Source organism: Cololabis saira, chromosome 15 (assembly GCF_033807715.1).
Source record: "Cololabis saira isolate AMF1-May2022 chromosome 15, fColSai1.1, whole genome shotgun sequence".
Taxonomy (NCBI): domain Eukaryota; kingdom Metazoa; phylum Chordata; class Actinopteri; order Beloniformes; family Belonidae; genus Cololabis; species Cololabis saira.
This window is the reverse complement of record NC_084601.1, coordinates 24,349,807-24,374,018: the sequence shown is the minus strand read 5'-3', so window position 1 is coordinate 24,374,018 and position 24,212 is coordinate 24,349,807. Positions and strand designations below refer to the sequence as shown.

General features: G+C 44.4%; 1 protein-coding gene across 1 annotated transcript in view; it reads left to right on the top strand.

Annotated features, from left to right (window-relative positions):
- Nucleotides 1-2,358, top strand: part of epb41a (erythrocyte membrane protein band 4.1a) — a 52,400-nt gene extending 50,042 nt beyond the window's left edge. The window contains exon 21 of the mRNA XM_061741147.1: nucleotides 1,995-2,358. The gene's annotated coding sequence lies outside the window, so the exon portion shown is untranslated. The remainder of the gene's footprint in view (nucleotides 1-1,994) is intronic.
- The last annotated feature ends 21,854 nt before the right edge of the window (nucleotides 2,359-24,212 follow it).

Sequence of the window (24,212 nt, the reverse complement as noted above, 5' to 3'; positions counted from 1 at the left end):
AAAGCGAGTTTTATGAATATGTGAAGGGCCCTTAGAGAGCACAGTCATACTCTCACATGTTAGAGGAACTGATCTGGAGCCGATCCCAAATATACTGAATTAAGTGCCTTGAAAGCAAGGGGATTACAGCAAAGCCTCCAACTAAAATTGGTACATATAATTTAGGATGTTGTGCATCTCAGGTAACAATCACTTTGAATCTAAAGTAAACTGTATGAGAAATATAGCTTTTGAAAAAAAAGTGGTTTTGTGGAACAAATTGCCCTCAGCAGTAAGTTGTGCCGTTAGAGAAAATACACTGGGGTAAATTGTGCCATTGGCAGAACATATCATTTTAATCTCACAAACAATGACGCTACTGTATATAAAAGCAAAACAAATTCAATACAAAATTAACATTTTTGTCAGGGTGCGGTTGTAGTAGGACCCAGATGCAGGAGACCAGGAGGCAGGAATTCCAAAAATAGTGATTTATTGTACTTAAATCAAAGAAAAGCGCTGCTGAGCAGGAATGCAAAACACAAGAGCCTAAACTTAAGCCAAAAACACAAAACATGACATGACACATGGAGGTAGAAACAGTACGGACCAGCAGGGAGCAAGGGAAAGACAAGACCAGATATACAGAGGGGTTAACGAGACACAGGTGAAGATGATCAGGGCAGATGGGAACAAGGGAAGTCAAGACATAACTGAAACACAAAGACACGGGTTTCAAAATAAAACAGGAACTGACAAAACAGTGAAAATTTTCACAACATCAAATGCCAGTTTGCAAGGCCAATTAACATATGAACACATAGCCTACTCCTACTCTTCAGACAGGCTTTCAACAGAACTCTTAAGATTTTGCTTCAGAAACTTTGCACTGATGTCATCACCTTCCACTGTGTCCACCAATCCAATGTAGTTGATTATAGTTTGATTTTTTACTTGCAAACTTCACAATGAAAAAGTCACCAGCAGACAGATCCTTGTCACCAACATCATCACCATCATCATCACCATCACTCTGGACACATGATCTCTCATAATCAGTGCCATCGCTCAGTGGTATCGGAAAGTAACTCTGAGCTACTGGAGAGCTCTTTCTCTTTGGATTTGCTTTTCTTCAGGCTTTTCAGAGCCCTATCTAATAAATTATCATAAGTGCCAGTGGCACAACATAACCCAGGCCCTTTGGCACAAATTACCCCAACCCCACCATTTGGAAGAAAATGCATCCCCTAGCTGTTTTAAGTTACTATCATGCTAACCGTATAGATTCATGGTGTAGCTTAGTAAAGCACTAAAACATGTGTGAACTGTTTTCTAAGTTGTCTATAATTGTTCAAACACTGCAATCAAAAAACCTTGTTCGTAGAAATTTTACTTTGGAGGACATCAAATTGTTTTTTGAACTTAAATGTGCTTACTTCTCAAGCCATGTGTCTCCCTTCTTTGCAGGATGATTGCAATGGATGCCTCTCCAAAAGTATGTGATCACATGACCAATTTCTTCTATGGTTTTCTAGATAACAGGGGTGGAACAACTTGCCCCTTGGCACAAATTACTCCACTCTCCCTGTAGTAAAAAATTACAACAGTAAACAACAGATTCCAGTGGAAATTTCCACAAGATTATTGTAATTCCAAGTTTCGATGTGCTTTGTGTAAATTGATTGCGTTTTATCCACGATTGAGCGCCAGAATAGACTCGACACGTAACTCTAGCGAAAGACAGCTGACACTCATTTCTGGGACGTTCAATGCTCCGTCAGTAACTAGAATGGCTGCCGTTCACTGCACCTTCATCCACTCTGAAGTTTGAATATGGCGCAGTGACGTTTGACGCAGTCTCACTGTAAAATCAAGAAAACGCCACCTGAATAGCAAATTCGCAAAATGGCATTTCAAAGTAACTGCAAAAGGTAGCCTACTGCCTCCATGTCATCTCAGCTTTGTGTGATTCTAGTAAATTCTACTCACTGGAAACTTGATTTCTCTTTTCCCAGTCTACACCTTTCTCCCACTGCATTTTCCCTCCTCTTCCTCCTTCAGTGTGTCTATACCACCCCTGCTGCCCAGCATTCCAGGTGAAACACCAGGACTCATCAGGGGGATGATCTTCCATGACCAATCAACTACTTCTTCGTGTAGATTCTCACACTTGAGGGACAAAGTCACCAGAAAATTCCCAGGAAGCCTCAGAGTATTCCCAACAATCCCCCTCCAACTATTCCCAACAGCTCCGCTCTCGTTCCATTTCCTGCCAACGCACCGACAGCTGTAGTTTTCAATTAAAAAAAACACTGCTCAAAAAAATATACGTATACACATATATATAAATATATATTACGGAAGAGTATGAGGGCCATGTAGGAGAAAAAATATTGGAGAGGGGAAGATTTCTTTTTATTGTGCACTTCGAGAAAAAAGTCGAAATGTCATATTAATGTTGAAATACAATTTCGAGAGAAAAGTCGAAATGTCGATGTGGCAGGGTGGAGGAGCTGCAGCCACTCAGGATGATGGGACACAGGTGTGTCCCGTCAGCCTCTCCACCCTGCCAGCCTTGATAAGTCAGGGCTGGACAGCAGCAAGGGGGCTGTTGGAGAAGGTGCTTGTGCACGTGTGGCGGTGTGTTGGGAGTTTTGTGCAGAACCCTTTATTAGACCAGATCACCGCCACACGTGCACAAGCACAGCATCCAACACATCAGCATACCAGGGCCCCTTGCTGCTGTCCAGCCAGCTCCTCCCGCGCTGCTGCGGCGAACCTCAAGCGTGGCGCAGGGGTGGGTCGCTCCGCGGCCACCAGTGCTTCCAACGCCACGAGCTGCCGCTCCCCCCTGGCTCTGAAGCACGGCTGCCAGGTCTGCCATCGCATGGGCGAGCGCCTCCAGGGCCCGCTCCGTGCCTCCCTTCTCCATCCCGTCGGCCCCCACGTTAGGCGCCAGTGTAGCACGGAGAGTGCCACGGGGCCCGACCGACAGGATAGAGAGGACACGGAGTTTAGTGCAGAACCCTTTATTTGCCAAAACACACTCACACGTGCCCAAGCACCTTCTCCCACAGAAGCAGACCACCAGTCTCAGCAGCAGCTTCTCCTCTCCCTTTGCTGCTGTCCAGCCCTGCCTTATAAGGCAGGCAGGGTGGAGAGGCTGACGGGACACACCTGTGTCCCATCAGCCTGAGTGGCTGCAGCTCCTCCACCCTACCACAGTCGAGGTTAATGTTGAAATACAATTTCAAGAATAAAGTCGAAATTTGGAGAATAAAGTTAAAATACAATTTGGTGAATAAAGTGGAAATGTCTCCTCTGGCCCATCAAATCCAGTTAGCAGAGCGACTGACAGCTATGCAGCAGCAGCCGTAACTAACTAACTAACTTACATTCTTGGATTGTAACGTTAAGGGTACGTTTCTGAAGTTATGCAACTGCATATGTGTGATATATGTTTCAAATCAGTATCGTCATCATGAACTTTTTTCTCAATATATCGACTTTTTTCTGGAAGTGCATAATGAAAAAAAAATCTTCCTCCTCTAAAATATTATTTTTATTTTTTTCCTGCCTGGCCCTAATACTCTTCCGTAATATGTACATATATATATATTAGTATATACACACACATTTACTGTATGTGTGTATGTGTGTCTGGTTTGTAGTCATAAAAGAGAGAATTTTTCTCCCATTTGGGAGGAAATTAAAAAAAAAAAAACAGTCCTGGGCATTTGGTCTTTTAATCTTGAGATAATCTGCTACTTTATTTTTCTACAGCCTTTCTTACTGTCAGAAATGGTGATCAGTATCTTCGAAGTCAACAGTTTTTTAACAATTTGCTGAAACCAGCGCATACCAGGGGATTGTGGGTAATTTTTCTCGGGGTTGTACATGTCAGGATTGGAGCATCCCTCCCAGATTTTGAGTTTGGTGTTATTTCTTGTACAGTAAATATTTTATTCTCCCTCCGTGTGGAAAAAAAAGAAGTATTTTTTCAATTTATGTAAGAAAAGATCAATTTTATGTAAGTGGGAGAGTTGCGCGGGGCGGGGACTACTTCTTTCACCATACGGTCATGTGCAAAGTTAGTGCTCCCTGTTTTAATCCTGTTTTCTCGTGAAAACATAGAATAATAGTCTGGTTTATAGAGAAACCTTTTTTTTTATCATCATCTCTGCTTAACAGTGGGAAACTGGTGAAATCATAGACTGTATGAAGAAAACAGGAAAAACTAAACTTTCCGCCATCTCACTCTTGGTTTCTGGGTTTCTGGGTTTCTTGGCACGACTTGATTCTGCTCCACGAACCGGGTTAATCCGAAAATGGAGAAATGGCCAGAAAAAACCAGGCTGACACAAGTTTGCCCCCTAAATCCTTCACAGGTGGATGCCCACGTAATTATTATAAATATTGTTGTTGCGTACATCATTTTTGTTAAAGAAATGATGAAATGATATTCATCTGGGTTGTTCTTGCCTAAAACAGGATGGAAAGAAGGAGTTCTGACTTTTGCAGACGACAGTTTGGTTTAAACATTAGTGGAGTGATTTATACTGTACATGTTTTGACTGTTTTAGCTGTCGTTCTTGTAGTTTTTGTGTCACTCAAAGACGGGTTTATCAGGACCAATGAAATGTTGCATACTGAAAAGACCGTTTCTTTATTTATTACCACCTCTGTTGTCTGTTTGTCTGTCTCACTTCATACGTAGAACCCCACCGGTTAAGAGTTAGACTCAGCACAGGTTTTGTTTTCAAAGATCTTGTTAGACAGCTGTAGTCATTTTTAATGAATCTCACATCACTGTCTTAAGTGTTCCTATATTTATATCACATTTCTACTTTTCTAAATGTGTGCTCATCCATACTGATGGAATTCCATGAGTTTATGTCCTTGATTGTTCTTAAATTGTTGACAATTTCAGAAATAAACTGTATAAAAAAAATACATCTTCATCTTGAAACTGATTGACTCAAACTATTGTAAAGATCGAGCAGAGCTTTTTTTCCTCTACATTCAGACTAAACAACTGCAGTAATCCCCACGTCCACCAGGGGGCCCCCGCGCTACCAGCCATCCATCCATTTTCTATACCCGCTATATCCTTTGCAGGGTCACGGGGGTCTGCTGGAGCGAATGAATCCCAGCTAATTTCCAGACCCAGATAGACACAAACAACCAGACATACTCACACCTACACCTACGGGCAATTTAGAATCATCAATTAAGCTAGTACGCATGTTTTTGGACTGTGGGAGGAAACCGGAGCAACCGGAGGGAACCCACGCAAGCACGGGGAGAACATGCAAACTCCACCCAGAAAGACCCCCGCCGGGCCAGGGAGTCAAACCGGGAACCTTCTTGCTGTGAGGCAACAGTGCTAACCACCAAGCCACCGTGCTGCCACGAGCCCTCACCTGATATCAAGTATTTGTGGAGAAATGATGCAAGAAGTATCTGGAATCTAAACCTGCGTCTCCCTGTTGAGGGTCACGGGGTCTACCAGCAGGAGTTAACCGAGGCGGGTCTCCAGGCCATCACAGAACAACACTCAGACACTTAGGCCCCGTTTACACGGGGCAAAAACGGAGGCGTTTTCATGCGTTTTGGCCGTTCGTTTACACGAAAACGGAGGTCAAAGCCCCCAAAAACGATCATTTCTGAAAACTCCGGCCAAAGTAGAGATTTTCAAAAACTCCGTTTTCACGTTTGCGTCTAAACAGAGAAAACGGAGGAAAACGGAGATTTACGTCACATTATGCAACAGAAACGTCACCAGCAGCGTCATGAGTGCGACCTGTGTTTACAATTAGTTTGGCCACCGTCAATATTTTCTTTTATTTTACCTGTTTTAAATTCTCTCAGACTCTCGTTCCGTCTTGGAAGTAAAGCCCTGAATTATGGTCCCGTGTTAAATTGACGCAGAGCCTACGGCGTAAGGTACGCGGCGATGTGCGCCGTACGGTGTGCGTCGCCGCGTACCCTACGCTGTAAGCTCTGCGTTGGTGTAACGCGGAACCATAAATCAGCCTTAACTGGAAGTTACACGTGTCATTTGTTGATGTTTTTTCCAGGATTCTGATTGGCTGGCATGACGTTAACAGCGTTTTCATGCGAGTCCGTGTAAACGAGGATATTTTTGAAAACGTAGGGGGGAAAATATCCGTTTTTGTAAATACCCGGCTACGTGTAAACGTGGCCTTAGACCCCAGTCAGCTATCTTTAGGGGGAAACGCTCCCTGTTTCAGAACAACTGCTCCAAACGGGACAGGTGTGAAAGCACCCTGAATGTTACAAGAATAATCACATGAACTTGACAAGACACGCACAAAGAAGTTAGAAGGAAAACACAAATAATACATCTTGAGAATAAAATTAAAGTTAATGCAATTTTTGGATAACAGAGGTAAAATTATGAAATAAAGCTGTTATTATAACTGGGCAAAAAGTTGTTCTGTTGTGAGAGTTCAGTGGTAAACTTCTGAAAATAATGTAACAGCATAAGAAAAACATCTACATCAATAAGAATTAAGTACAAAAGCTGAAAAGTTGTAATTTGATGAAAGAAGGCTGAAGAACAGTGGGGGGGAAAAACTTGTAGGGTCTGGGTTCAGCTGCGTCTGGCTTCATTTACATCAACTGTTTTGTAATTTGGTTTATAGGAGTAATTATAAGAATACTTCGGTCTAATTAAATATATCTCATTAGTGAGTGCTTTGAAATGTTGTAAATTACACAAATAAAATTGTAAAATTAAGAGTGAAGACATAAAATTACAACAACAAACTCCCATCTGACCAGGACAGTTACTGTCCTGCCGTTGGACAGATCCTTGGTCTGGTTCTTACGTGGACAGGTCCTTGGTCTGGTTCCTACATTGGACAGGTCCTTGGTCTGGTTCCTACGTGGACAGATCCTTGGTCTGGTTCCTACGTGGACAGGTCCTTGGTCTGGTTCCTACGTGGACAGGTCCTTGGTCTGGTTCCTACGTGGACAGGTCCTTGGTCTGGTTCCTACGTGGACAGGTCCTTGGTCTGGTTCCTACGGGGACAGATCCTTGGTCTGGTTCCTACGTGGACAGGTCCTTGGTCTGGTTCCTACTTTGGACAGATCCTTGGTCTGGTTCCTACGTGGACAGGTCCTTGGTCTGGTTCCTACGGGGACAGGTCCTTGGTCTGGTTCCTACGTGGACAGATCCTTGGTCTGGTTCCTACGCTGGACAGATCCTTGGTCTGGTTCCTACGCTGGACAGGTCCTTGGTCTGGTTCCTACATGGACAGGTCCTTGGTCTGGTTCCTACGTGGACAGATCTTGGTCTGGTTCCTACGTGGACAGATCCTTGGTCTGGTTCCTACGTGGACAGATCTTGGTCTGGTTCCTACGCTGGACAGGTCCTTGATCTGGTTCCTATGTGGACAGATCCTTGGTCTGGTTCCTACATGGACAGATCTTGGTCTGGTTCCTACGTGGACAGGTCCTTGGTCTGGTTCCTACGCTGGACAGGTCCTTGATCTGGTTCCTATGTGGACAGATCCTTGGTCTGGTTCCTACTTTGGACAGGTCCTTGGTCTGGTTCCTACGTGGACAGATCTTGGTCTGGTTCCTACGTGGACAGGTCCTTGGTCTGGTTCCTACGGGGACAGGTCCTTGGTCTGGTTCCTACATAGACAGATCCTTGGTCTGGTTCCTACGGGGACAGGTTCTTGGTCTGGTTCCTACGGGGACAGGTCCTTGGTCTGGTTCCTACGTGGACAGATCCTTGGTCTGGTTCCTACGTGGACAGATCATTGGTCTGGTTCCTACGTGGACAGATCCTTGGTCTGGTTCCTACGTGGACAGGTCTTTGGTCTGGTTCCTACGTGGACAGATCCTTGGTCTGGTTCCTACGTGGACAGATCCTTGGTCTGGTTCCTACGCTGGACAGATCCTTGGTCTGGTTCCTACATGGACAGATCCTTGGTCTGGTTCCTACGTGGACAGATCCTTGGTCTGGTTCCTACGTGGACAGATCCTTGGTCTGGTTCCTAGGTTGGACGGATCCTTGGTCTGGTTCCTACGTGGACAGTAGGAATGGGCGATATTTTACCGTTCACGATAAACCGTCATAAAAATTCCCCACGGTAAGAATTTGTATCTCACGATAAAAACGATAAATTGAGGAAATGAGAAAGAAAGAAAGAAAGAAATGAGCCTGAAAGAAAGAAAGAAAGAAAGAAAGAAAGAAAGAAAGAAAGAAAGAAAGAAAGGAGCCTGAAAGAAAGAAAGAAAGAAAGAAAGAAAGAAAGAAAGAAAGAAAGAAAGAAAGAAAGAAAGAAAGAAAGAAAGAAAGAAAGAAAGAAAGAAAGAAAGAAAGATATGAGCCTGAAAGAAAGAAAGAAAGAAAGAAAGATATGAGCCTGAAAGAAAGAAAAAGGAAAGAAAGAAAGAAAGAAAGAAAGAAAGAAAAAGGAAAGAAAGAAAGAAAGAAATGAGCCTGAAAGAAAGAAAAAGGAAAGAAAGAAAGAAAGAGGAAAGAAAGAAAGAAAGAAAGAAAGAAAGAAAGAAAGAAAGAAAGAAAGAAAGAAAGAAAGAAAGAAAGAAAGAAAGAAAGAAAGATATGAGCCTGAAAGAAAGAAAAAGGAAAGAAAGAAAGAAAGAGGAAAGAAAGAAAGAAAGAGGAAAGAAAGAAAGAAAGAAAGAAAGAAAGAAAGAAAGAAAGAAAGAAAGAAAGAAAGAAAGAAAGAAAGAAAGAAAGAAAGAAAGAAAGATATGAGCCTGAAAGAAAGAAAAAGGAAAGAAAGAAAGAAATGAGCCTGAAAGAAAGAAAAAGGAAAGAAAGGAGGAAAGAAAGAAAGAAAGAAAGAAAGAAAGAAAGAAAGAAATGAGCCTGAAAGAGAGAAAAAGGAAAGAAAGGAGGAAAGAAAGAAAGAAAGAAAGAAAGAAAGAAAGAAAGAAAGAAATGAGCCTGAAAGAAAGAAAAAGGAAAGAAAGAAAGAAAGAAATGAGCCTGAAAGAAAGAAAAAGGAAAGAAAGGAGGAAATAAATAAATAAATAAATGAGCCTGAAAGAAAGAAAGAAAGAAAGAAAGAAAGAAAGAAAGAAAGAAAGAAAGAAAGAAAGAAAGAAAGAAATGAGCCTGAAAGAAAGAAAGAAAGAAAGAAAGAAAGAAAGAAAGAAATGAGCCTGAAATAAATAAATAAATAAATGAGCCTGAAAGAAAGAAAGAAAGAAAGAAAGAAAGAAAGAAAGAAAGAAAGAAAGAAAGAAAGAAAGAAAGAAAGAAAGAAAGAAAGATTCCCTTTGATGACACTTTTTGTATTGGTATTTTTTTTATCGTTATTGGGATAAATGCCAGAAATTATCGTGATACATTTTTTAGTCCATACCGCCCATCCCTACGTGGACAGATCCTTGGTCTGGTTCCTACGTGGACAGATCCTTGGTCTAGTTCCTACGTGGACAGGTCCTTGGTCTGGTTCCTACGTGGACAGATCCTTGGTCTGGTTCCTACGTGCAGTTCTTGGGATGCAGTGACGCAGAGACTAAAGAGTCACATCACATTTAGTTTTAATGTGATAGAGAAGCTTGTAAGACTCACAGAGATATTTTCCATCTTGTGTTTTCTCCTCTTTGGGAAAGCGTGGTGTCGCCTACCGAGCAGACAGGTGCAGACTGGACCTGGTTGGCAGAAGCAGAGGAATACTGTGTTTTATGTGTTTGTGGGGGGAGTAGACAGCTGCCAGCGTGAAGATTTAAACCTCTAAATCGTAGTGGGAGTGGAGAGTGTCGGTCGGAGGCCCGCTGTGGGGCCAGAGCAGAGACTGGAGCTTCATTTTCAACAGAATTCCTGGCTGAATGTGGGAATAGTTTGGTTCACTTGAAGCTCGTTTTATATGGAATTTAACTAAATGGATATTTTAGTTCTTCAAAATGATGCCAGGTTAGCCAGGTTGTCTGGACCCACAGAAGCTTTCCCACGTGATTTATCTATTTGTTCATTTTGGCTTCAGTTTTGTTAAAACAGTGGTGGTGAAAAACGTTGCCTGAGACTGTATTTGCTTATTACAAAAACCCATTTGTCAGGTTTTCAAGCAGCAGGTGGACTCAAGCACGGATGTGACTAAAGTATGGTTTAATAATAAATCACACAGTGTGGTCAGACGCACGCAGAGACACATGCGCATCCTGAGCTCACAAACAATGAGACATGATGAGACCATGTTTTATTGAAAGTTTGCAGTATACAAACAATGTACAACAATCAGTCATTTCATTTCACAACCTGTGTAACATCAGCAACACAGTGCACAGTCATGCATCATCAAACAACAAGAAAATTAGACAATTAGAAAAAATAAAATAAAATAAATAAAAAGAAAAAAAATAACTACATAAAAGAAACAAAACCTTGTTTTGACAGACTTCATAATATCTTGCATAAAATTATAATTATATTTGTGACAGCTTAATGGTTGAAAAATCTCAGAATGGATATCCATCATTGATGTACATTTCTTATTTGTAATTAACTTAAGAGACTTAAGATAATAATTAACTTCAATCAAAAACAACTTAAATAATGGAGAGTTTTGGAATTTACATTTATGGATGTGAAATTTTCCTAATAAAATATAAAGCTTGACAATAGTACATAACTTCTTTTCTTTGAATTCAAAATAAGTAATAATGTTCTTCCCTTCAATGACTACGTTTACATGCAGTCAAAATTCGGGTTAAGGTACTGAAACATTGGGAATAATCTGTTTCCATGTGTGAGCAAACAGGGTTATCATTGTATACATGGTAATTAATCATTTGGGATATCTGGATCAAACCAGCGACGCACAGAGAACGTCATGACGCAATTCCCGTCATTTCCACTTCTTCTTCCTGTATCCAAATCCAAAACAACAACAACAACAACAGCAGCACGGTGGATAATGAACAGCCCAGTAGAAGTCGTTTTGTTTCTTGGCTCTGTAGTACGTCTTTATCAGCGTCTTCACAGAAAGGCTATGTGCCTCATTGTCACTGAGGAGTTTATCACAAATTAAGGCGGATTTAAGGTTCTGCGTTAAACCAACGCAGAGTCTACGCCGTTGCCGTCACGCCGTCGTGAATCCTTCGGACTTCTCCGTCACTCCAATTCGCCGCGGTGCAAAACCCCCCCAGAGCGCTAGTTGATACTTTTGTTTATCTCCCGTTTTTTTTCCGGTCACAGTGAATCAAAGAGATAAAGATAACTATCGTGCAAAAAACCAAAACAACCCAAAAAAAAAATAATCACGCACGAAGAAAAGAGCGCTGAAAGTTCACTACTGCTTCACAAACCGGAACCAGAAATGCGTTTCTACCAAGCAAACCAATCACAGCCCTCTCAGTCTGCGTTGGGTCTGCATCGCCTCAAAGCGTATTTACATTTTTGGGAGGTGCACGTCAGGCTACGGAGAGCCTCCCGCGTAGCCCTATGGCGTAGGTTTAACGCAGAACCATAATTCAGGCTTTAGATGGAAAACAAACGATAATAAATTGAATTTAGCTGCATGTTCAACAGATGTAAGACTGAAGCCCGGAGTAAAACTCATTTAATAATCTCTGTGAGAAGGATGAATAAAACCATCAGTCAGTATTGTAGCTGTCCAAAAACAGCTTGGAAATCCTTTTAAAAACAAAAAAATAAATGACACATTTTCAGTGAGTTATGCGGGCATCGCTCCATGATGTCACTTCAATTAGCTCAGTTAAGCTCATGTTAGCCCGTAAGGGTGGAGAACTGTGTTCAGATCCATCCATCCTCTTTTCAGATGTCATCACCAAACATCTGAGACCGGGGCTGCCAAGCCCGGAAGGAAATGTGAGTGGTCATTTATTTCAATATATGAAGCCGTTCTGCTGCGAGGCGGTCTCCCAGTACAGATGAAAGTGATGGCTGAGCCTTCTCGTTTCCACGTCCCCGAGTAGAAACCCACTCGTGGAGCGTCGCCATGTTTTCTGCAGACTGTTGGCAGGCGGTCAGGATGAAACATATGTCACGTCCTGGGTCCTATCGTGACTCACGGCTGCTATTTTCAGCCATCTCCCGCAGTTTCACCTCAAACAGTCTGTTGTTTCCTGTTTCCTGAGTTCAGGAAGACGAGGAAGCGTCACACAGGACCCTTCATTTGGATGAGAGTCTGAATGTGACCTCGTGTTCATGCACTGATGTCGAATCACGTGATACAGAGTGTGAATGACAAACAGTGTGAAAAAAGTTAAAAGATCATATCATATAATCTCCAATGATGTGGCAACTGTAAAAGGAGTCACTGATCACATAGGAAGACCTATCAACATAACAATCAGTCTCTAAAGAGGGATTCTTCCCCCCAAACCATCCCAACTCCTACATGCTCAACTACAAGTGTTTCTTCTTCCTCTGTTTTCAATATTATTATCAAAGTAATTCTGGGACCGTTTTATCCCTGAATATAGGATATTAAATGTAGATCAGCTTCAATAAAAGCAGATATTTGGCTCGTTTGCCAGTCTGGAGCACTCAGGTGTGCATTATCACAAGTGAGAAAGACATCAGCAACTGTTGCCGCATATGAGTCTAGAAAGGTTTATCCAAACTGTTTCACAAAAAGCTGTGGATGTTTGTCCCTAAGGTGGTCTATATCTACAGCTTTCCTTGTGTGGCTGCCTAAACTCGGCCACATATGAACCAGCCATGATCCAATTCACCTGCTAGTAAGCCCTGCTAGTCTGGACACAGAGAAAAGAAATCATCGTGGAAATAAAGCAACAGTACAATGAATTAAAAGGGTTTAACAAATGCAAATTTAATTAACAATGACAAGAATGTAAACAAATAGACCATAACGTCAATAACATTCTCCGCAACAAGAAACATTCTCATCATTAACTTCGCAAAACTGGAGACCATTTAGGTTGAAATTAAATAAACATACTCTAAAGCCGAAAACTGGAAATATAAAATGAGGTCACCCAGAATGTCACCCGTGACGCTGCAGACACAGACGCCGAGGGTCGTGTCATCACCACGGACAGCGCTATGAAATCACGGCGCATTAGAAATCATTCACACATTGACAAATACATTCATCCGCATCGTCAATCTACAATACAATTTCAAAAGTTACACAAAGCTGGTAATACAAACACTATTTTTTGGATGGATATCGCTGATAATTTTCGGTCTTGAAATGCCTTTCTACTTTCTTAACCTTTTGTTTTAATTCCAGTTCTTGAGTTGGTCTTCCGTTTTTTGTTATTTGAATTTTTCCTGTGAAAGGCCGTCTTGAAAAAAGGAAATGCTTTCAAGCTAGCCACAACGTCACTCTCGTCTTCCGCCATTTAACTCCATCTTTCAACCACTCTGCAGAGATTTGATGTTGGGACTTCATGAAGGCCTACGATCTTTTGTTTTATTCCCGCCCACTTGAAATGAAACCGTGATTGGTCGATTTGCCCTTCACTCTCCACACCAAAACACATAGCTTGGCTTTCCCTGGGATTCGTGAAGTCCTAACCAATGAATGAGCCAGCTACCGTAACCGGGCCATAGTCCTAAGAGGCCAATGGAAAATGGCATTGGGCTGTTGAGTTCATAAGTAATTTTTTTCTGTTTTACTACAACTTCAACTAGATGGATGGTAGGTGTTTCCCAACCAACCACCAGTCTTTTTGGTTACGTACATTTGCACGTTTGTACAAGGGCTGTCAGTTTAGCGCGTTAATTAGATTAATTAATTACACTGCTAATTGGGGCGTTATGAAAATTAACGCAATTAATTATGAGTGGCAAAATGAGCAAGTATTTTAACTTTGGCCCATTGAGGGGCCCGTTGGCCACTTGGCAGTGGCAGGTCACTTCCCTCCTGCTGCTAGTCAAACAAACAAAGCAGGGTGACAGACATGGACGCGACTCAGGGGAGCGAAGCAAGCAAATCTTTGTTAGGGCCTTTGCAAGTTTATGTATAAAAAGAAAGAAGACGGGACTATCAACAAGAACGCGGTGATTTGTACATTTTGTAAAAAAGAATTTTCCTATCACCGGAGCTGCTCCAGCCTGAATTATCATTTAAACGCTAAACATGTCCGGACAAGTTCCACTGTAAACATTACAGCTACTAGTACTTGAATCGCTGTATTGAGTCAGATTTAGTTTTAATTTTGAATTTAGAGTCTGCTTAAGTGCCTATTTGAGTCTCAGCCTTATTTTATTTCTGAATTTTATTTATTTAACTGTATTTGTATTGCATTTTTGAATAATGCACCTGGCCTAATTGGTTTGCTGATGTGCTTGAGCTTTTTCTTTTGAATTTCATTTATGAAACACACTTCACCAATAAAAATGTGGAATTCAAATCTTCTCTTAGGGCCTGAATTACTAAGATCCTAAATAAAGAGTACTAAATTGCGTGTGCACTGAAAAAGTTTGCATGTGCTGTTGTTGTTGTCATGGTTTGGTTGGTAAAGGACCCAAGTGCAGGAGACAGAGGGAGGCTGGAGTCAGGAGTTCTCAAAAACAAAAGGGTTTTAATCCAAAAAGGTAAAGCAAAGCGCTGCAGAGCAGGATAAATACAAAAACAGGATCAGGACCAAAACACGAGGAGACATGGAGGAGAGAACAGTACGGACCGACAGGGAACCAAGGAATGACAAGACAAGATATACTGAGGGGATAACGAGACAAGACGAGACACAGGTGCGGACACAATCAGGGCAGATGGGACACAGGCGGGGCAAGACAGAACTGAAACTAAAACTGGGAGGAAGTGTCAAAACCCTGACAGTACCCCCCCCTCAAGGGACAGATCCCAGATGTCCCCAGAGTCGTAACCCAGGGTGGGCGGAGGGGGCCTGGAGGAGGGCCCAAGCCACACACGGCCAAAGTTCCGGGGGCCGACCTCGGGACCGGGCAGACCAGCGAGACAGCTCGGGGGGGCGTCCCCGAGGCCTAGGCCTGGGTCTTGGCGGGGAGCCTGACGGGGATTCTTGGTGTGGCTCGGGGACTTGACAGGGCTCGGGAACCTGACGGGGCTCGGGAACCTGACGGGGCTCGGGAACCTGACGGGGCTCTGGAACCTGACGGGGCTCTGGGACCGCCTCAGGAACCGAGGGCTGCGGGACCGCCTCAGGTACCGAGGGCTGCGGGACCGCCTCAGGTACCGAGGGCTGCGGGACCGCCTCAGGTACCGAGGGCTGCGGGACCGCCTCAGGTACCGAGGGCTGCGGGACCGCCTCAGGAACAGAGGGCTGCGGGACCGCCTCAGGAACAGAGGACTGCGGGACCGCCTCAGGAACAGAGGGCTGCGGGACCGCCTCAGGAACAGAGGGCTGCGGGACCGCCACAGGAACAGAGGGCTGCGGGACCGCCTCAGGAACAGAGGGCTGCGGGACCGCCTCAGGAACAGAGGGCTGCGGGACCGCCTCAGGAACAGAGGGCTGCGGGACCGCCTCAGGAACAGAGGGCTGCGGGACCGCCTCAGGAACAGAGGGCTGCGGGACCGCCTCAGGAACAGAGGGCTGCGGGACCGCCTCAGGAACAGAGGGCTGCGGGACCGCCTCAGGAACAGAGGGCTGCGGGACCGCCTCAGGAACAGAGGGCTGCGGGACCGCCTCAGGAACAGAGGACTGCGGGACCGCCTCAGGAACAGAGGGCTGCGGGACCGCCTCAGGAACAGAGGGCTGCGGGACCGCCTCAGGAACAGAGGGCTGCGGGACCGCCTCAGGAACAGAGGGCTGCGGGACCGCCTCAGGAACAGAGGGCTGCGGGACCGCCTCAGGAACAGAGGGCTGCGGGACCGCCTCAGGAACAGAGGGCTGCGGGACCGCCTCAGGAACAGGAGTCGGGGCAGACAGGAGGCGGGGCGCCGGAACCGGGGCAGACAGGAGGCGGGGCGCCGGAACCGGGGCAGACAGGAGGCGGGGCGCCGGAACCGGGGCAGACAGGAGGCGGGGCGCCGGAACCGGAGCAGACAGGAGGCGGGGAACCGGAACAGGAGCAGACAGGATGCGGGGAACCGGAACAGGAGCAGACAGGATGCGGGGAGCCGGAACAGGAGCAGACAGGATGCGGGGAGCCGGAACAGGAGCAGACAGGATGCGTGGAGCCGGAGTCGGGGGGCAGAGGATCCCCGGAGCTGCCCGAGTGGGGACCCGGGTCCGTGGTGCTGGCTGCGGGGGTACCCGGGTCCGAGGTGCTGGCTGCGGGGGTACCCGGGTCCGAGGTGCCGGCTGCGGGGGTACCCGGGTCCGAGGTGCTGGCCCCCCCTCAAGGGACAGATCCCAGATGTCCCCACAGTCCACATCCAGGACGGGCTGGGGGGGAACACGGGTCCTCGGAGCTGGCTGAGGGGGGGCACGGGTCCTCGGAGCTGGCTGAGGGGGGGCACGGGTCCTCGGAGCTGGCTGAGGGGGGTCCGAAACCATCACTCCAGCAGGAGCTGAGGCGTCCAGGACCACCGCTGGAGCCAGAACAGGGGGCGATGCGTCGAGGACCACTGCTGGAGCCGGAACAGGCTGGGGCTGGCGCTGACGCCGTCGCTTCCCCTGGGGCTGAGAACCCCTGGGCCCGCCTCGAGCCAGGCGTGTTCCCCAGAAGGGGGAAACAGGCTGGGATGCGTCCAGGACCACCTCGGGAACAGGAAGAGGTGCGTCCAGGGCCCCCACCGGAACAGGCTGGGGCTGGCGCTGACGCTGTCGCTTCCTCTGGGGCTGAGAACCCCTGGGCCCGCCTCGAGCCAGGCGTGTTCCCCAGAAGGGGGAAACAGGCTGGGATGCGTCCAGGACCACCTCGGGAACAGGAAGAGGTGCGTCCAGGGCCCCCACCGGAACAGGCTGGGGCTGGGGCTGGCGCCGTCGCTTCCCCTGGGCCTGCAGGCTCCTGGGCCCACCCAGAGCCAGGCGTGTTCCCCAAAAGGGGTTCCAATACTCCTCCTGGCGCAAAAACTCCATAAAGGTGAGGTAGTCTCCCGCTGGGTCCATATGGTCGGTCCGTTCTGTCATGGTTTGGTTGGTAAAGGACCCAAGTGCAGGAGACAGAGGGAGGCTGGAGTCAGGAGTTCTCAAAAACAAAAGGGTTTTAATCCAAAAAGGTAAAGCAAAGCGCTGCAGAGCAGGATAAATACAAAAACAGGATCAGGACCAAAACACGAGGAGACATGGAGGAGAGAACAGTACGGACCGACAGGGAACCAAGGAATGACAAGACAAGATATACTGAGGGGATAACGAGACAAGACGAGACACAGGTGCGGACACAATCAGGGCAGATGGGACACAGGCGGGGCAAGACAGAACTGAAACTAAAACTGGGAGGAAGTGTCAAAACCCTGACAGTTGTGTGTTTTGCGGGTGATCAACTAAGAATGCTTGCACAATTGATAACAGGCGCAAACAGCAGTATTTAAATGAGGTGTTGCGTGTCTTACTGTTTGCGCCATGGAGAGTCTGGATGGAAGCAGGAGAAGCAGGATAGTCGCAAGCGCAAAATGAAATTTGACGAGTTGGAGTTAGAGATATTAGTGGAAGAGGCAAATAAACACATTCATGAACTACAGCAAAGAAATATAAACATTACCAAAAGAAACGCAATATGGGAGAAAATCTGCGATTGAATAAATGCAGTAAGACAAAAAGAACGGCAGACGAGGTTAAAAGAAAGTGGCAAGATATAAGGCAAAGAACTAAAGAAAAAGTGGCCTTTAATAAAACTTCGGCAAACAAGACAGGTGGAGGGCCTGCGGAAGAGATGCCTCTAACCAGCATTGAGCAGCAGGTGCAGCTCACCTTCTGCGAGGAGCAGATAACTGGGATACCGGGGTATGACACGCTAGAGCCAACTGCAGAACAGGCGCACAATAAGAAACACTTTTTTCTCCATGAAAACACGTGATTTATTTATTATCACAAATAAAAAAATGAATGTGCCTCCTGTGGCAACCTTTTGCTGAATAATACTCGATTTAACATTCAAATAAAATATTTCTCCTTTTGCATGTGGAGAATCCTCACCACAAGTTGAGCCATCCCCACCCCAGTCCTCAAATCAGGCACCAACAAGCATCCGTGTGTAATGCTGGGCAGATTAGCACCTTCCTTTCGAACGTATTAAAAACAGACACAATCACAATCCCTGCAAAAACTTTCAGGCTTGGTAAATCTCATTGCGTGTGGTATATGAACCTATTTGCATTTTCCCCTCCCAGTATTTAGCGCTTTCTGGCGGGTACGCCCCATATTGATTATTCATCAGGGCAAAAGTACTAAATGAACAGCGTGTGCTATTTTCCTCATTTGAGAGGCGCAGTCCTCTTTGCACGCTGTTAGTAGATCAGCTTGCACATTGGTTTGCGGGTGATGTCAAGTTTGTACACGTTTTTACGCACGCAAACCTTTAGTAAATCAGGCCCTTAGTGTATTCAATTGATTAGTCATGCACTGCAATTTTGCAATGTCCTAGAATTCAAATTCTTTATTTGGGGACCTTTATCAGATATGAGAATAAAATGCGATTAATTAGATGAATTATTATAAATCCTGTAATTAATTAGATTAATTTTTTTAATCGCCTGACAGCACTAGATTCAAAAGCTCCCTTCAGGTTTTATCCAGTTCTCCTGCACAGCTCAGGACTAGAAGACGAGGGCTGAAAATGTTACTGTGCGGTAGAAACTCCATTATGATTATCATTCGTTCTCTGTTTCATTTCTTGGTTAAGATTTAATGTCTGGCCGAGTGCTTATGATTCCAGGAGCTGCAGAGTCTGTTTCCAGCCAAGTTGTCCATCATAATCTCCACACTTTGAGGAACTGAGCAGTCCAAACATAGTTCCACTTGTAAAGAATCAAAACTGCCTTCCTCTGGCCTGAAATCAGCGTGTGCATGTAATCCTCAGCATGAATCCAGGCCTCCTGCCACTGAGACATTATCAGCTTACTGGTTATGGTGATGTGCAGCTTCCCTCCTGTCAACTTGAATTATGCTCCTGCAGTATGCTGATCCAAGCATTTTCGCTCTTTGCTGGCTCTGAAAAGACCCCCATCAAACCCGTCATCATAATCACTGCATTTTATCACCGGGCCCCAAAACACAAAAGCAATAAAGGGTTGAACCAGGGAGTATCTGGCGTAGCAATATCCCAGCTCGCTAACAGTGTTCAAGCTGAGAATGATGGTGTTTTAGGGCTATCTGAGGGGAAAAATTACAGAAGAGTGCGTTGAAATTCCATCAAAATAATCTCTGACATTCCGAATGTATAAACATGAATATTGAAGAACAAACTCAGAAACTGTAAACTTGGTTGAAAAAATAAGATTTTAGCTTAACTTTACTTTGCCCATTAGCTTGATACATTTTTTTTTTTTTTTTTTTACCTAAAATGGCTCTAATCCACCATCATGCAAGTTTAGCTAGGATGATCAGTGGTTATGCTTTAATATGTTACACTTTTAAAAGAAAACAAGCTATTTGTGAATAAGGCCAGGCAAGTTTATTTTTATAATACAGTACATGTACAAGACAATTCATAGTATTTTACGGAAAAAGATTTTTTAAAATGCATTCAGAAGTAAAAGAGTTTAAAAGCAGAAATTAAAGACAGACAGACATAAGTTAAAAAAAATGAAACAAACTTGATGAAAAGTTGCAGTGCATTATGGGAGATTACTGAAATGTATCAGTAAATAAAAAGGTTTTCAACCTTAATCTAAAGCAACTGAGAGTTTCAGTAGCCCTGATGCATTCTGGGAGTTTGCTACACAGGTGAGGAGCATAAAGACCGCTGCTAGTCTGAAATGAGAGAAACACAGGGAAACACACAACGGGCCCACAAGCCTTTGAAATCTGCAAAACAGAAAACAGGAGACACAAACAGCAACCATTTCAGGTCTCTGAAACTGAGGCCATGTTTACACATAGGGCCTGATTTACTAAAGGTTTGCGTGTGTAAAAACGTGTGCAAACTTGACAGCACCCGCAAACCAAAGTGCCAGCTGATCTACTAACAGCGTGCAAAGAGGACTGCGCCTCTGCGCAAAATAGCACACGCTATTCATTTAGTACTTTTGCCCTGATGAATAATCAATATGGGGCGTACCCGCCAGAAATCGCTAAATACTGGGAGGGGAAAATGCAAATTGGTCCATTTACCACGCGCAATGAGATTTACCAAGCCTGAAAGTTTTTGCGGGGATTGTGATTGCGTCTGTATTTAATACATTCGAAAGGACGGTGCTAATCTCCACATGCAAAAGGAGAAATATTTTATTTGAATGTTAAATCGAGTATTATTCAGCAAAAGATTGCCACAGGAGGCACATTCATTTTTTTATTTGTGATAATAAATAAATCATGTGTTTTCATGGAGAAAAAAGTGTTTCTTATTGTGCGCCTATACTTGTTCTGCAGTTGTCATACCCCGGTGTTGTGCCGTATTCAGCACCCCTGCCGGGAAAAGAACCCCCTCGTCTGACAAAAATGATATTCTCATTCCGTGTCACGTTCTGTTTAGCGTCCAGTTTTGTGTTAATGATTCATGTTTAAATGCACTCATGGATTCCACAATAGTCATACTTTCCCACAATCACAGTCACAGATAACAAAAATCGGGTAAATGGTTATTGATGTCATTAATTAATAGCCTGCTTACTGTGTTGTCTTCCATAATATTTGTAAATATATATAATATAAACTCCTAAGTATGTGTTTGTGTGAGTGTGTATATATAAATATATTGAAGTGTCAGTGTGTTGTTTTTTTTCTTGGTCTACTTATCATTGAATATACAAGGGGGTGCTTTTCACGGCAGGGGTGCTGAATATGGCACAATTTGCCTCTTCCACTAATATCTCTATCTCCAACTCGTCAAATTTCATTTTGCGCTTGCGACTATATCCTGCTTTCCATCCACTCTCCATGGCGCAAAGTTTGCGCCGCAAACCGTAAGACGCGTAACACCTCATTTAAATACTGCTGTTTGCACCTGTTATCAATTGCGCACGCAATCTTAGTTGATCACCCGCAAAACACACAACAGCACGCGCAAACTTTTTCAGTGCACACGCAATTTAGTACTCTTTATTTAGGATCTTAGTAAATCGGGCCCATAGTCGGGTATTTACAAAAACGGATATTTCCCCCTCTACGCTTTGAAAAATACCATCATTTACACGAACCCGCATAAATACGCTGTTAAGGTGCTATGAGCAGCCAAACCTACAGGGGGCAGTGTAACGAGAAGCATAAAGTCATGCTAGCCAATCGGCATCCTGGAAAAAAACATCAACAAATGACACGTGGCCAAACAAATTGTAAACACAGGTCACACACATGATGCCAGTTTCTGTCGCATACTGTGACGTTCTGAAGCCTAAATATCCGTTTCCCTCTGTTTACCAGCAAACGTGAAGTCAGAGTTTTGCAAATCTCCACTTTGGCCGTTCAGGAATTATCGTTTTTGGTGACTTTGAGCTTCGCTTCGTGTAAACGAACGGCCAAAACGCATGAAAACACAACCATTTTTGCTACGTGTAAACGGGGCATGAATCAAGACTTGGCTACTGTGATTATCTGTCCCCCAAAACTGTGGAGTGAGTATGTAGGTGAGTGAGCAGGTGTGTATGTCTGTGTAACTGTATGTGTGCAAAGTGAAAACAAGGTTTTACCTGAACTGCAACTACAGTGGAGAAGGGAGGGAACAACCCTGCCACCCGAGAGACCAGGGGTCGACAAGGAAGAAACTCAAACCCAGGCCACCAGCTGCCCCACGGATGACCAGAAGAGGGGGGGAGGAAACCCCCCCGCTAGCAAGCCCTCGCCCCCTCCTAGATTTCTAACTTGGCTCTTGGTTTTTAGCTTTACTGCTTGAAGCTGAGTGCTGACTTTAATCTTTCTTCTTTGGCTCCAAACACTTTTATTTCTGTTTTGTCTTCATTTTAAATTCTGGCACATCCACTCTTTAATTTGACAACAGAGGCCCCAGAACTGAACCTTGAGGAACTCCAAATGTTATTTTTGTTAGCGCAGCTTTGTAGTTGCCTAAAGACAATAAATAGGCCCTGTCTTTTAGATAGGACAACCAGGCAAGTGCTGTGCCAGAAAGTCCCACCCGGTTCTTCAACCAGTCTATCATGATGTTATGGTCAAACTTGTTGAATGCAGCACTGTGTTCCAGTAAAGCCTGATTTATGGTTCTGCGTTAAACCAACACAGAGCCTACGCCGTTGCTGTGACGCCGTCGTGAACCCTTCAGACTTCTCCGTCACTCCATTTTGCCACGGTGCTATACCCCCCCAGAGCGCTAGTTGATACTTTGTTTAGCTTCCGGCTTTTCCGGTCACAGTGAATCAAAGATATAAGGACAACTATTGTGCAAAAAACCAAAACAACCCAAAAAAAAAAAGAAATCACACACATATACGAAGAAAAGAGCGCTGAAAGTTCACTACTGCTTCACGAACCGGAACTGGAAATGCGTTGCTACCAAGCAAACCAATCACAGCCCTCTCAGTCTGCGTTGGGTCTGCGTTGCCTCGACTCGTAGTTACATTTTTTGGGTGGTGCACGTCAGGCTACGGCGTAGCCTACAGAGAGCCTCCTGCGTAGCCACGTACCCCATGGCGTAGGCTCTGCGTTGATTTAACGCAGAACCATAATTCAACCTTAAGACCAAGACTGAGATGTTGCCACTATCCGTATTGGAGTGGATGTCATTAAGGACCTTGACTTGAGCTGTTTCAGTGCTGTGGTGTGACCGGAAACCTGACTGGTAGACATCAAAACAGTTATTTAGTGTTAGGAGGTTGTAGATCCGTTGAAAAACAGCTTTTTCTATGATATAACTAAAAAAGAGGAGGTTTGATACGGACCCATAGCTATTCGTAAGTTAATAAAAAGTTCAAATTCACATTGAGGTAGTTGAATAAACCTAGTTACCTAAGACATCTTTGCTGAGGCTAGCAGAAGTAACACAATGGTGTTTTTGGACCATTTGATGGAATAAAAAATGGGAAGAGGAATGAAATTCAATGAAAAACAAATGGCTTTAGTCATAGAGGGTAACAAAAACAATAGACAAAGCATTAGGTCATGTAGACTCTTTCCTCAGTGTGCAGGCATGTTGCCTGGAAAGCTGACAGGAACTCATCCACTGTATGTACAATCAAAGTTATCTGTGGCTGCCAGCTCCTTCAGCAAATTCCCACTGAAATATCTCCAGAGCTGCCAGTGGAAGTTCACAGCAGAATAAACCATTTCACATGTTGACTCAACAGCATTTTTGAAAATTACTCCTGAGTTTCATTGGTGATTCACTAATCGCGGTAGCGTGAAGATTACGGGGGAGGAAGTGATAGTGGCTAGTCACTGGCTGAGACAACTCTCAATCAACATATCAGAAATATATTTATTGCTTTATATAGCAAGCCTGTAAATATGTTTATTTCTGCTCTGAAGTTAGACATTTTAACATGGGAGTCAACAGAGATTGACTCACTGCTGGGTCCAGTCCCTAGTGGTCAGTAAAGGAACTGTATTTTTTTATTTTACTATTTCCTTTATGATAAAACTTGGAAGATAAAATGTTAGTGCTTATGTTTATCTGGCTTCAAGTTGAATTTTATAGATTCAGACATATAGCCTGTTTTTTTGTTTTTTTCTTAAAGTGTGGCAAATAAATGCTTTACCGCAGATTAATTTAAAGGGTCGGAATCTTCCATCACTCTGCAGTTTTCCTACTTCAGGTGGCCCCTGAGGGAATCTTGCCCTGGGCATCCAAAAGCTACAAATGGCTCTGATGATGACAGGAGGGCATTCATCCACTGAAGCTAATGAGTTCCAGAGTTTATTTTAAATAATGAATGAATGACAAAGGGTGCATTAAAAAGATCAAAAAAACTGTCGGGGTGTTTAGCAGGAGACGCAGTTATGTAACACGTAATCTCAGCTCGAGTCAAAAGAGCCTGAGCACAGAGTAGGAAAGAGCTAAAGCAGCTTCATTAGAGGGAAATGTCAGAGGAATATCTGCAGGCAAAACACACGCACGCACGCTCAAAAAAAAACAACCTTTCTTTACTGTGCACTGACACTCCTCAGTGTAACGTCAGTGGAGGACACTGTCCTCCCTGTGTGGTTCAGCGAGGTTAGAATCAAAGCTTTGCTTTTTCAGAATTATTTTAATTTACAGACCAAGGGATGATGTGAGCAGAGACCGGTTTCATGAGGGAACTTCTGTATAGCGGGAC